The sequence below is a fragment of the Pteropus alecto genome, unplaced genomic scaffold, assembly GCF_000325575.1.
Source record: "Pteropus alecto unplaced genomic scaffold, ASM32557v1 scaffold60, whole genome shotgun sequence".
Lineage (NCBI taxonomy): Eukaryota > Metazoa > Chordata > Mammalia > Chiroptera > Pteropodidae > Pteropus > Pteropus alecto.
The window spans coordinates 4952665-4966529 of NW_006430726.1; the positions used below are offsets into that span (position 1 = coordinate 4952665).

Sequence of the window (13865 nt, forward strand, 5' to 3'; positions counted from 1 at the left end):
GTCAGCCCACCCTGCAAGGCGCTCACGAGCAGTAGAGCCTTCAGACGTGCCCGAGTTGGCCGAGGTGGGCCAGGTCTCTATACCCACCTGCGGATAATCAGTCCCTGGATGCGGGCTGCCCCCTACATGGCCAATGGCTGCTCGAGAACACGCCCCTGCAGCCGAGGCCACCAGAGCTTCACTGATGGGGATCCTGGGTAGCCATCTGTCACCGTAGGGAGAATGGCATAAGCAAATGTATGCACAGCTATGATGAGAAGAGGTGAACCGTTACCTGTGGAAGCACAGCGGGAGGCCATGTTGATTGGAGGGAGCAGGTGGAGGGTCTTGACGGTCAAGCAAGACTTTGAACTTTGTCCTGTGGATATTAGGAGTGTGCTAAATAGTTTGAGCAGTGGGTGGGTGTCACAGATGTGAACTTATGTTTTAAAGGGACCCATCTGGCTTGGCTGGAGAGGATAACTAGTGGTCAGAGTCGAAAGATGGCAGGAAGATGGCCGTGGACCAGGAAGCCATGAAAGTGAATACTGTGGTTAGTGAAGAGAGTAAGTGAGCTCGCACCCGAGCCCTCTGTCATCGCATTGACTACGTGCTTTTCTCTCTCTGTTTTCCCGTCTGTAAAAATGGTGAGCCTGGAGCTCCCCTCTCAGCCCTCGCAGTCTGCGATTCTACATTCAAGTTAGCCATTCATCTGGGTCCTTTAAGTGCATCCTTGGGAAAGATGGTAAAGACCAGTTCAGTGTAAGAGCAGACTTCTGCAAGGCTGGGTTTGGGCATTTTTAAGTTAATTAGTTCCTCCACTCTCTTGGCTTTCCAAATCCCCGTATTTCCACACAGAATTTGAAGCCAATGGATTATGGATTCAAGCTGAACCAGAATCATGTATCAGCTATTACAAGCCTGAGGGTTTTGTGTCTTAATCAACTACAACAGAACCAGTAACTCAACCCAGCTCCACACAAGACAGAATGAGCTCTCCTTATGGTACAGAAATGGGCTGTCTCTACATAAGTGTCTGCTTAAATACTAATGAAAAGAGGGTTCATACTGGCAATGAGGAAGTAAGCCAGGTTGAGCCCATACTCACTGAGGACTTGGGTGGGATATATTTCTTTCTCCCTCGTGGGTTCTGTGGTGTAGCCGAGAAGGATAGAAAAAACACAATAGACAAAGGAGAAAAACTTGCCCATCAGGACTCCGGCCCCCTTCTCTTTCCGAGTGGTTCCTAGAGAAATTTTTCCATGTTGGAGAAATTTTAATTTCTTGATTCATTGACCCAAGACATGGCTTTTTCTCCAAATCCTTTTTATTACTGAACGTATGAACTCTGTGCATTTGTTTGTTCCTTAAGTCGGTGATTCTTCATGCATTCGTTTGGTGACTAGTTTCATGAAGTGCTTCGCGTGTGTCAGGTGCGTGCTGAGTGCTGGGGGTACACTGGCAGGCGAAACCGGATCAAGTCTCGGATTTCATGGAGCTTGCAGTCACACGTTAATCCCATAATCTCATGGTTCACTCTTTAATTACAGACCACAGTCAGGTAAGGTCCCTCGGAGGAAGGGACCACTGAGCTGACACCTGGTGGACGAAAAGTCAGCGGACAAAGTTAATGAGGTGACGTTGGATTGTAGCTTTGAGTCATTGCCGAGTATAATTTCAAGGCCATTCCAATTTTGGCATTTTATATTATTATGAACAAAAGAAAAAAAGCACGATAATATATTGACTTAACCAAGTGTTGGAGGTCATCCAGTAGGTTCGAAGCAGAGCCAAATTTATGATGTCTTGAAATTAAGTCTCGGATGACGGGGAGAGGGACGTGACTCTGCTCGGGGCCTTGTTGGCTGGTGCGGGTCAGCAGTCCTGGAGGCTCCTGGTCCAGGTGAATTGAGCATGACAGGGACCACGCCAAACGTGAACCCGTGGTGTTCGTGATCTCCTCTCGAATGGGTTGTTTCCCAGCACGTTTGGGTCTTTTCCAAGAAGGTGAGCAGCTGTGCCAGGAAATTTCTTGGATGTAGTGTGGAGCCTGTCAGGGACAGGAAGCTACAGAGGCGAAATGGCCCAGGTGATGTTTCTCTCTTTGGGATCATTTTCAGCCTTGGTTCCCTACCCACTCCTTCGCCTCCTCACCCTCAGCATCAGGAATTCACCCACAGTGTCCAGGTGAGAAGTACGAACGATCCACCTGAGGAGAATCTGCTCGCAGTATTTTTGGGGGAGCACCCACCTGGGATAGATCAACTCTTAGATAAGGGGCGAAAATCAACGACTAGTAACGTGAGAAATGTGAAGGCATTTCTCATGGCAACATCCACGTGTACCCCAAAGAGGTAAAAAAAAGGCATGTTTAGAAGGTAGTTTGTTGCTGAACACAAACCCATATTAAATAACATTGGCTATCGATGAAATTGAAGAAAACATTGAGTGTACGAAAACAAGAAAATGAGACGAAAAAGGGGCCCCAAAGCTAACCAACTACATGATTAAAACAAATGAATTATTGATCTAATGTAAGGTGGTATTATATATCCGCATGTGTGTATATGTGTGCACATATGTACGTGCACGCACACACACACACACACACACGTTCTTTCCAAAAATATTTTAGATTTGTTTTCAACTTTGTGACCATATTTCCAACAGTTAATAATTATACTATTGATGACGAGCAGAACTTTCTGTAGTTCAGGAAGTTTTCTGTATTTGCGCTGTCCGATGTGGTGCTGGCCACATGGGTGCCTAGCACGTGCTGGAAACGTGGCTTGTGCACCTTCAAGGTCATCTTATGCAGGTATATGAAAATGGGTAAGTGAATTTTCACTTTGCTAAGCCTGCAGATTCCCTGGCTAACTGGAAAATGACTTGCACAAGGCCATTGCTGTCTAGCCAAGGAGACTGCTCTACTATTTTTAGTCAAGAAATTAGGACTTTGCTGTCAGCTCTTCCAGTGCGAGCGCCACCAGTCTTGGATGTTCTGTGTCCCAGTGTCTCTGTTCACCTGGGGCGACACACCACCCACGGGTGGCCCAGAGCATGCTGACTGCCAGCAGATCCCAGAAGGAGAGGCGTGGGATAAAAAAAACACACTGGCTCCTTTTATGACGTTCATAGCTGTCAAATAATATTTCTTGTGGGAGTTTGTTTAAAGCCTATGCCCCTAAAATGTGGTCTGGGTAATATTCTTGATGAGTTGTTGGCACAGAACCCATGTTTTTCTATGTGAAATGGCTAACCATGGATGGAAGTAAATCACCAAGAAAAGTCAAAAAAGAATTTTTCAAAAATCTTGATATCGTTAGACTTGAAAATCTGTGCTTTTTTCTTTCTTGGAAAGGGAAGTCCACTGTGGATTGTCAGATATGAATGTTCTGAATATGGTTTGAGGTATGTTGAAATTAAGAGCTTCTTAAGACTATTTTGTGGTCGGTAATGTAGGGTAAGAAAGTATGTTAAATAGGATTTTGTAGGTTTTGCTTCTCTGTCCCTGTCATTAAATGTTGCTGTGCAGAAGGCACTTTTCCCTTTGCAGGTGACTTGAATGCCTCACAGATTCTCCCTATCTGCATCCCCCAAAGAGTCCTTCCTTTTTTGTTTTAGTTAGAAAAAAACATCTAAAGAAGAAGAAAAAAAAGAAAGATGCAGGGACTAGTATAACAGACTTATGTGTCCCCACCATCTAGAATTAATTAGTACTAATGTTTTGTCAAATTTGGGTCACCGTCTTTATTTTACTGCCGTTTTGCATGTATATAGTTTAAGACATCTCTTGGGTTGAGGTCGGAGAGGCAGAGGTCGGAGAGGCAGAGCTGAGGATTCATGTTCAAGTGATTTTTTTCAAGCACTGTTTCTGGGGACACCCTGTCAGGGAATGGGAGAAAAGAGTAGGGAAGGGGAGGAGAAGCACATTGGAGGTGGGTTTCAGGTAGAGACCCAGCCTCTTCCTCATCCCGTGGACAGCTCTGGAGGGTGAATTACTCTGTCATTTGTCTTGCCTCAAGGCCAGGGAGCTGGGCCTGCATCTGAATTTTGAAATCGATGAGCATAAAGATATTATCTTCCATTCTCCTACTTTTTACATTTTCCGAATCCTCCGCATTTCATTCTTGGGACTGATTTTCAGTGACTTCTGTCTCTCCTTTTTCTTCCATTGTCTTGCCAAAGAATTTGTCGGTTTTATGAGTCTTTATCATGAGCCCATTTTTAGGTCCGTTGATCCTCTTTTCCATACATTTCGTTTTCTATCTCACGACTGCTGTTCTCATCTTTGTGTTTTTCTGCTTTGAGCTTCATTGGCTACCATTTTTCTGATGTCTCGAAATAACTTGAGATCATTGATTTTTTTCGATGTTCTTTCCGAATACGTGTACTTAAAACTGTAAATTTCCTTCCAAGCACAGCTTCACCGCTTTCTTCAAGTTTCGATATGTAATATATTAACCTTCATATAGTATGAATATTTTCTAACTTTCATGGTGATGTCTTTTTGACTTGGGTTATTTAAAAGAGAGTCTATCTCTTAATTTCCAAATGTTTGGGAATTTTTTAGTTTTCTTTTTTCTATTGATGTTTAGCTTATTCGATTTGTGGGCAGAGAAAATTCTTGTATGATGTCAATGTTTTGAATTTGTGAGATTCACTACGTGGCCCAGGTTATGATCAATTTTTATAAACATTTTATAACTACAAAGAATATATATTCTGTAGCGGTCGGTTTACCTTTTCTATACACGTATATTCATTCGGTTTATAATTGAATTGTTTCAGTATTCTATACCATTACTGATTTTTTTCATCTATTTGATAAGTTAATAGAGCTGTGTTAAAATCTCCCACCAAAATTCTGGATTTTTCTATTTCCCATTATAGTCCTTTCTGTTTTTGCTTTATGTATCTTGAGGTTAGGTTAGTAGGTACACTTTTAGAATTTTGTTTCATTCTGGGCAATTCAGACTTCCCGCATCATGAGGCATCTCTCTTTTTCTCTTTGTCTTGACGTCTACTTTGATTAGTGTAACTAAACTAGATTTATTTTGGTTAGTAGTCTTATGGTATCTTTATTTTTACCTTTCTGATCTTTATATTTAAGGGACGTTTCTTTGAAATAGAATATAATTGAATTTTAAAAACTCATCCTTATAATCTTTGCCTTCTAATCGGTGCATTTATTCTCTTTGGGTTTAACGTAATTATTGATATGTTTGCATTTAAATCTTTCATTTTACTGTGAGCTTTCAGAACTTATCCATCTTTTCTATATTTTTTCTTCTCCATTTTTTGCTTCCTTTTGGAGTGATTGAAATATGATATGTATTCTTATTGTATCTTTTTCTATCTATTAATTTGGAAGTTGTACACTCTTTTAGTAATCACACTAGAGATTAAAACACGTATCCCTGACTTATCAGAGTCAAATATTAATTGGTCCTTTTATCTTCTTCCTTGATGATGCAGGGTCTTAGGATCCTTGAATGTCATTTATCACTCTTCTGATTCATAGGCCATTGTCAAATACCTTAATTCCATATAACCATTCTGAACCCCATAGGCCACGTAAATGGCTGTTTTGTGTAGTTTCATCCTTTAGTTCTACCTGCATGTTTACTCTTCCTATTTTGGCTCTGCATTTGCTCCTGCATCTCCAAGCTTCCTTGAACCCCGAAATCACCTCTTCACATTTTCTTTAAGACTGGTCTGCCATCATCTGAAAATGTCCTTATTTCATTCATGGAGGATAGTTTTGCTTTTCTAGCTGTCCTCGTAGGATGGTTGATCCCTGTTACCTTGCCCACCTGTTACTCTCCATCAGACTTTTATATTTGGCATTGTTTCATTTCCCTTTTGGTCAGTCTTAGGCGATGTCATGTTGTATGGGCTTCGTGATAACTTACCCAAATATCACAGGTAACATCCTGAGGATGGATACCATTTTTTCATGTAAAGTATCATCCTATTTAGGAATTTCTTTTTAACGAAAAAAGTCAAAACAAAACCAAATCCACATTGCATTGGGCATTTTATGTCTCTTGCTTTCATCAGACAGGACCTGGCTGGAGTTCTTTTCTAACTCATCTAGGAGCTATGAAAATTGCTTTCGTGGGGGAAAAATAACCTACATGCACTCGTCTGTGATATAGGATTGTGTGGGGACTGTCAGGGAGAGTTGGCCTGTGTGACTCTTGAAATGGACTTTCTGGGGACCGTGATGTCCCACCAGCATAGATACGTTCTAGAATATGCTTTGTCTACCCTCTGGGAATTTTTGTTTGAGCTTATTAAATACACTACTGTCTTATCTGAGACACCCCAGAGACAAAGCCCATGGGTGGGAAGGGAGTCGAGTTTAGACAGAGCCCCATGGGACCACAGACCTCAGGTCTCATTCTTACACTCCGCTTCTGTGTCCACTTTGCTGAACGCAGTGTCCAGCGAAGACAACAGAATGTCCTTTGTTTTGTTTTAAAGTTGTTTGTGAATGTGTTTCTTACTGGCTGAGACATGGCGGTGTTCTGTGGCAGGACTGTGAAGAGTCAGATGTCAGTTATAAATACACGTGGCTATTGATTACCTTCCAAACTACAGTCTTTCGTTACCGGCAAGCTCCCACTCGGTCCCCAGGGCCCAAGCAGGCAGTGTGAACCCTCATCGTGGTTGGACAGAGGCTGTGTACATTGCAAGGTGTGTGCCCTCTAGAAATTGAGTGGCCTCGCTTAGTTCGAATTATTGCTGGGATGTGGGTCCTATATTGATTTCTTTTTTTCTTCCCCTGAGAAGCCAGAAATCTAGATTTTTTTACATGAAATCTCCATAGTTTTAAACATTAACAGATAATTCCTTTTTGTGAGGTGGAGGTAAAATATATAATTACAGTTAAATCAGTCAGACCTGCAGGCTGGATTCCTCTTGGAGATCACCACTGGTGTGGTCCCTGTCTCTTAACTGTTATCTGGGGGCGTTGCTTGCATTCTGTGCCTAGGGCACTGAGAAGATCATGTCTCTGAAGCCCGAGTGACATAAGCATGTGGCACAAGTCACTTCATACGGAAGCCCAGGACTCATTCCAGTACCTTCCTATTTCTTGCATCGAGTCAGCTGTTAGGCCCTATTGATTCTAGCTCCTTAAAACTTCACATCTAAGAGAGTAGATCTTAAAAGGAAAGAAAAAAAAAAAAACATTTGTAACTATGTGCGGTGATGAACGTTAACTAGACAGTGGTGATCATTTCACAATGTATACAAATGTCGAAACATTGTGTCTACCGGAAAGGAATACCACGTTCTATGTAACGTTAAATGTAACATAACATTATCCCTCAATTTAAGAAAGTAAACTAACACGCAGGAAACAAGAACAAAGAGATTTGCCATCTGTGCCTTTCTCTTCCAGACGGAGCTTGTGTCTAGCGTGGGCCTCTGTCTTTTGCTTGTGGCCCTGGGGCCATGCTCCTACGTGTCTTTTCTCCCTCAGTCCTCCCCACACTCCTGCCCGAGTAATTTTTTCCAAAATATAATTTGCCGAAGTCACTTCTCTGCTTAAAAATATTCCAGTGAGTCAGTAAGTTACTGTGCTGGAAAGCGCCCCTTGGCTTGACAGATCCATCCTCCACCCACCGGCAGGCTGACCCGTGGCGTCGGCATCATCTCTCTTGCCCTCAGGCTCCTGGTTGGGTTTGGCCAATGGCGAGCCTGGTAGGGGGTTGAAGATACAGACAGACGGGTATGTATTTCCCCAGGTCTCACTCCATGGGATCGCTGCGGACTGAGGTCTTGACCAGACACCTGAGGTCTCGTCAGGCAGCCCTTCACACAAGCCTCGGCCTGCCCTCGCCCCGACTAGCACACCAGGCCCGGCAGAGAATGGGACTCATCCGATTGTCAGAGCCCGCCTGGTACCAGCCCTGGGGTTTCCCCGTACTACATAGTGTGTTTTAAAAATACTCCTCCCGTGACCCCGTGCGAATCTGCCCCCTCTTTCCCACGGGGACCTCGTTCTGCCACTGAATACACTGTACTCTCGGAAGTCTGGAAATGTTGACTTGGTGTTCGATCATCTTGACGTGGAGAAACCTTGGCTGCCATGATTTGAAAACGCCTCATAGCATTGGTGGGGGATTTTTTTTTTTTTTTTAATAGAACAAGAGGTCCAACCAGCCTTTGACCCAGGAGTCTGAGAGGGAGAGTGACTGGTGGGTGTGGCTGAGGAGGGGACTTAGTGAGGTGAGGAATCACAGAACGGGGCCAGCCCCCCGTAGAGGTCCTGGCGGGAAGACTCCAGGGAGCAAGACGCTTTCTCAAAGGTCCTCCTGGCTCCTCCTGACCGCAGATGCGGGGGAGCAGGGCTGGTTCTGGCTGTCCCCTCTCTCGTCATCACCTGCAAACAGCTGTTGCAAGAGGAAGGTCTTGGTGTTGCCTGATGTTCACCCCAGGAAGAGAGACGTGGCAAACGTGTGCGTGCTGGGGTATAGCGAGAAGCATGGTGTGCTTGGACGGATGGATGGGCTGTTGAGAGCTGTGAGGAGTGGACCCGTGGGTGGAGGTAGAGCAGGTCACATGAACCTGGAGGCATCGGACGCGTCCCCTTGGCGTGGGCGAAGGGCTCGGAGGAGAGGGTCAGTAATCAGGAACGCGCTGGCTGGGCAGAGGTGGACCAGACCCCTGGGGGTCACTGACCATCCGGGTGATGAGGTGGGGTGCAGACACTTCTCAGGAGAGGGCAGCACGTCTCAAGGAGAGTTACAGGGCTGTGGTGTGTCTCTCAGTGTCTTCTGCGCAGCTTCAGATACAGAACAGAATTGTGGAGTCTACATGATGGCTTGAGTGATATTTTTATGTCATTTACCGCCTTCGTTAAAAAACCGTTTTGTGTCATTGCAGAGCTTAAAGATGTGTTTACTGTGAACAAAACCTGGGCCGTTTGCGACCTCCTTGCGTAACCTTTGTGGTGACGTTGCACACGAACATTTATTTGGTGTCTGGGAAGTAATATCCCAGTGGAATGTATTTTATTTTGGGTTGTTTTGAATACGGAGCTGTTAATATACTATTTCCAATAAGTGACCTTCTATGTGAAATCTGTGTTTAATTAACGAATGTTTTTGCAAGACACGTAGAACTGTGCTGTTCATTATAAGTCACCGATTTAGGAGCTTGTCAGGAAAATATTTTATGATTTGATTTATGCATAGGGATCCAAGAAAGGCAAGAAGTCTTCAAGTCTTTATGAGATCGTGAACACACTTATTCTGAAAATATTCTTGGCTTTTACCAGTCCTATTATATAATGAGTAAACAATATCTTTTTTGAATTTTTCATCCCAAATATTCCCTAGCTAGAACTTCGTTTAGGAAAATATGATTTCCTTGGAGATCTTTAAGCCTGAAAATTCTAACCGAACCACACATAGTGCGTTTTGTTTCTCTGGATGTGTTTTCATAGGCTTCCCTTAAGCGGATTTTTTCTCCCCACTGGGAAAAAAGAAAAAGAAAAAGAAAAAGAAAACCTTTATTGGGTCTTTTATTGCATAAACTATACCCGTTTGCTGTATAAAATTGGGAAATGTAGATGAGCAAAAAGGAAAAAAATTGAAAAAGAGTTATAATTCTATCACAATTAGAAAGTAGAGATGAGCCCAAAATAAGGGACTCGTCTTCCCTTTCAGTCTCTGTCACCTGCTCACTGTCTTGAGGGGACCATGCTCATCATCCCAGGCCTGTGAGCCTGGAACTGGGCAAGCCCTTGGTCTCTGTTTGGGTGAGAAAATGAACAAATGCATCCGTGTCTGTCGAAGTCGGTCAAGAACGCCTACTCCTCGTGAGATGACCTTGGTAAAAGCCAAAGCCTTCGGAAACACAGACATGTAGCACTGCTTGCAATACAGACTGAAAAAACAAACAAACAAACAAAAAAACAGAACAAAAACAATGGCAGGCTTCTCTGGGATGTCACAGGACAGCCGTGGTCACACGGATCACAGCAGCAGACATACTCTATCCAAGACACGAAATGCCGACCGGGAGCGAGGGTAGCTCGGCTGCCGTATTTGACCGGAGTCCTGTCCCACGGAGCAGTGGCTCATCCATGAGGAAAACATGGGCTTTGTCTCTCATCCGGGGTCAGAAAGAAAGGGGTTCTGCCTGAGGCCGCATCACAGACTGGCAGGATGTCTGCTGACTTAGACCAGGGGGAAATACTCTATAGACAGGATTCCGATAACCCCTTACCTTACAAAATATTCATAACAGGGAATTTAAGTAATTAGTTAAGACAGCTTATGGAGATGTTTAGAAAGGGGGAGTCAGAAATAGGGGTACCCAACTGATAGACACAGACATTGCCTCTTGAGGGTTACCATCAGGCCAGACATGGAGCTGATATCTTTCCAGCGTATTTTACTGTCACTGGATTTCAGAGGTGGGGCTGGATAAAGTGTTCAGCTGAATGCTTCTCTCAGGAAACACCCCCAGCACACAGCTTAAGATAAAAACCCGGTGCTGTCTGATCTAGGTCCTCCTAATGGCTGGTTTCTTCCCTCCCCCCAACCCTTTCTGCCTCCTGACATTCGATGACGGCGATGGGCGTTACTCCGTATTTTTATTGTAACATTGAACTGTGTTCACAGATGCCAGGTCTGATTAGTTGGCCGCTTCCTCGGCATGATGGTCTGCTTACTATTTTTGAAAAAGCAGAACTATGCATTCATGGAATTCTGTAAGATTAGGCAGCTTCGTGTGGCCCGTTTGTCAGGGGCTTGGGTGGAGCCTGGGAGCTGCAAAGCGGAGCAAAGTGGCTCCTAGAGGGGGCGACAGGATCTGGGTTCAAACGGACCTCAGCGGGGCTGGTGAATTCGAGGCCAAAAGCAACAAGAGGAAATTCAGCTATGATCAATGTTAAGTCTTGCATAAGTGAACACGGGATGGAGTTGGCTCTGCTGATGCTCTGAAAAAAAAAAGACATTGTCAAGAACAGCAGCTTACACTTTACTGACACATTCACTCGTTACAGTTACCGAGATGCCACGTCACTCGGTTTAGATTTATATGTGTCCTTTAAAGGCTGTTGGGGTAAAGGTGATTATTGCCACTTTACAGATGAGATTTAGAAAGTTTAAGAAACTTATCTAGAGCGACAACTTTTTAACTCTTATGCGATGCCGCTCCCATAATGGGATCCAATAAACGGTGTAACTGAGAAAGGGAGGGAGGGAAGGAAGGAAGGAAAAAAAGAGAGGAAGGAAGGGAAGAAGGAAACTTGAATTTCATCAAAAGAAGCCTGGAGCATAGGGGTGCTGTGTGGTCTCATTGCCAGATGCGGTGTAGTTTTCTAGACACTAGATTTTCAGATTTAAAATGTGCAAACTCACGCATGTGCAGAGAGAAAATACTCATGAGAGAGCTGGGGCAGCTGAAGGCACCAGGTGGCTGGAGAAAGCTCGAGAAGGTTCCGCAGGAGAGGATGGAGACTGGCCGTCCACCGTTCTGGAAGGATGCAAATTCAAGCAAAGCCGGCTTCATGTCACTACAGGGAAGAATTCACAGACGTGAATGTTCAGAAATGACCCCGGTGGCACCTGACTCTGCTCCCCCGGAATATTTATGTTATCATCATGCCACTGGCATCAAAGGGAAGAGACGAGAACTCGGGAGAAGTCGGGGAGGTCATCGCTACTCTGGGGAAGCAGAATACCCAAGAAGGGCAGGAGGACTGGCTAGTGAGAAACAGCAGTGGGATTTCAAATCAAACTGTGACCATCTTCGTCACCCAGGAAAGAAAGAAACCACGAGGACCCCTCTTGAGATGTCATTTTCTCCCTGTTTTCTTAGAGAGGGAAATAGCTTCCTGGTCCAACCAGAAAAACCAAATGCCTGCATTTATAACTCGCCTATTTTAGTTACATTAGAATCAGGATTCTTTTTTTTTTTTTTTGGTAAGTAAAGGTGGAGAACTTATGGAAAGAAACCTGACTCTAACCATAAACTGAACAGATGGGATAGTGGGAGTAAAAATAAATTAAAACAATATTGCAAAGAACTCTCAACTTTCACATTAAAATATATATGATGATGTTTTTCAACTTTTCACATTCAGCCTATCAGTGTATCGAGTGACAAAATGAAAAATCCATTTCAGCTGTGGCTATTTCAAACGTTTACCTAAAATGATTTGGACTTCGCCGCCTAAAAGTCCAGATGAACGTATTAAACTGCTTATTGTATTTTTTTCTTTTTTTATGAATTAAAACTTTATATTATGTTATAGGCAGGACAGGGTTATATTTGGTGGCGTTTCGTGTAGAAAATCGAAGTGAACAGCGGTCTAATTAGAACAGTAAATAGTATGGGTTTAATTAGCCCTTATTCCCGATGACAGATTTGATCAGCTGCCAGGCTCTGATCCTTTCCTTTCACTCGACTGTTTCTGAAATATTGCCTCTCGTCGGGCGGCTAACGGTGCTCCAAATAGGTAGCTTGGCAAGAAGCCATGAAACCCACTGACCGGTGAGACTCGGGTGAAAATTATTGCTTCTAGTCTTTATTTCTTCATTTCATATTTGAAGGTCCTTTCTACAGATCCCTCTCTTAATTTAATTTTAAAAGGTTTCTTTTCTTTTTTGGTTGGATGAGGTAACTTGGCCTAAGGGCTTAAGGGCGTCAGTCACACGCTCTATGTCCAGGTTTCCTTATTATACTGCCGTGTTCCCCAACTTAGAACGTACCTATTAAATTCTGTCTCACGTGGACCTTTCTGAATGTGAACGGGATGTGGTTCTTGCTGGTTTGTTTTCTCACTTGTTTTTAACAAAAGTATTAAAGTGTTTGGTTAAAAAAAGAAGGAAAAAAACCAACTTTGCAAAAATGCCGAGAAACAGCAAAAACAAAAAACTTTCAAATCACCCAGAGTCTTCTCAACCTAAGGGCAGCCACTGCTAACATTTTAATTAACTCTTCAATGCTCACTCCTTTCTCTATGCACATCTGTGTTTACCTGTATGAAAAACGACAGAGGTTCATATTGTTCTCTAGAGATTGCCCTTTACCCGCAAAACGTTAAAAAAGAAAAGAAATTTCAAAACCATAAAAGTTCAGACGAACTAATTATAGCACCACCTGGCTTCATAAGATTTAACCTTTTGTCATATTTACTTCAGGTCATCTAAGGGGCTGGTGGAAGGAAGATGTTTAATTGGTGTTCCTTTGTGTCTTTCCCCAAAAACATTCCCTTCTCGTCCCACATCCTCCATGTTTTTTGAGACAGTTTGGAGTGTTTTTTTCTGGCCCTTATGCTTGTACTTGGACCACTGCGTTTTTGCGTGTATGTTCATAGACCTGCCCCTTGATCTATAGGTGAAGAGATAGGCAATGCTAAATGTGTATTTATTTGAATGTAATTCAAAATTACCTGTCTTTTCCTTCACGGTTTCTACCTTTGTTGACATATCTAGGACAGTCTTTCCTATATCAAGACGCTATACCTATTACGCTACAGGTTTTCTAGAATTTTGTGGTTTCGGCATTTTAAACATAGATTTCTGATAGATCTGGAATTCATTTTGGTGTATTTCGTGAAGTTATCCCTGATTTTTTTTTTTTTTAAACCATTCATCACATTGACTCGTGGTCCCCTACTACCTCCTTACACTTGGGTCTGTTTCTGGACTTTTCGTTTTTTTCAATTTAATACATCTGCCTGCTATTGCTATGCCAATTCTATACTCTTTTAATCGAGGCAATTTCCCTCTGATTTCCGTTCTTTTACAGTTTTTTTTCTTGGCTCTCATAGACATTGACTCCACCAGATGAACTTTATAATCATTTTGTTAGGTTCCAAAAAAAATCGCCTTTGGGATTTTGATTGGAGTTGCTCT

At 43.2% G+C, this 13865-nt stretch overlaps 1 protein-coding gene across 1 annotated transcript in view; it reads left to right on the forward strand.

Moving 5' to 3' along the window:
- The window catches only part of ADAMTSL3 (ADAMTS like 3), a 173645-nt gene that overhangs the window by 45968 nt on the left and 113812 nt on the right, over positions 1-13865 (forward strand). The gene's annotated exons all lie outside the window — the stretch shown is intronic.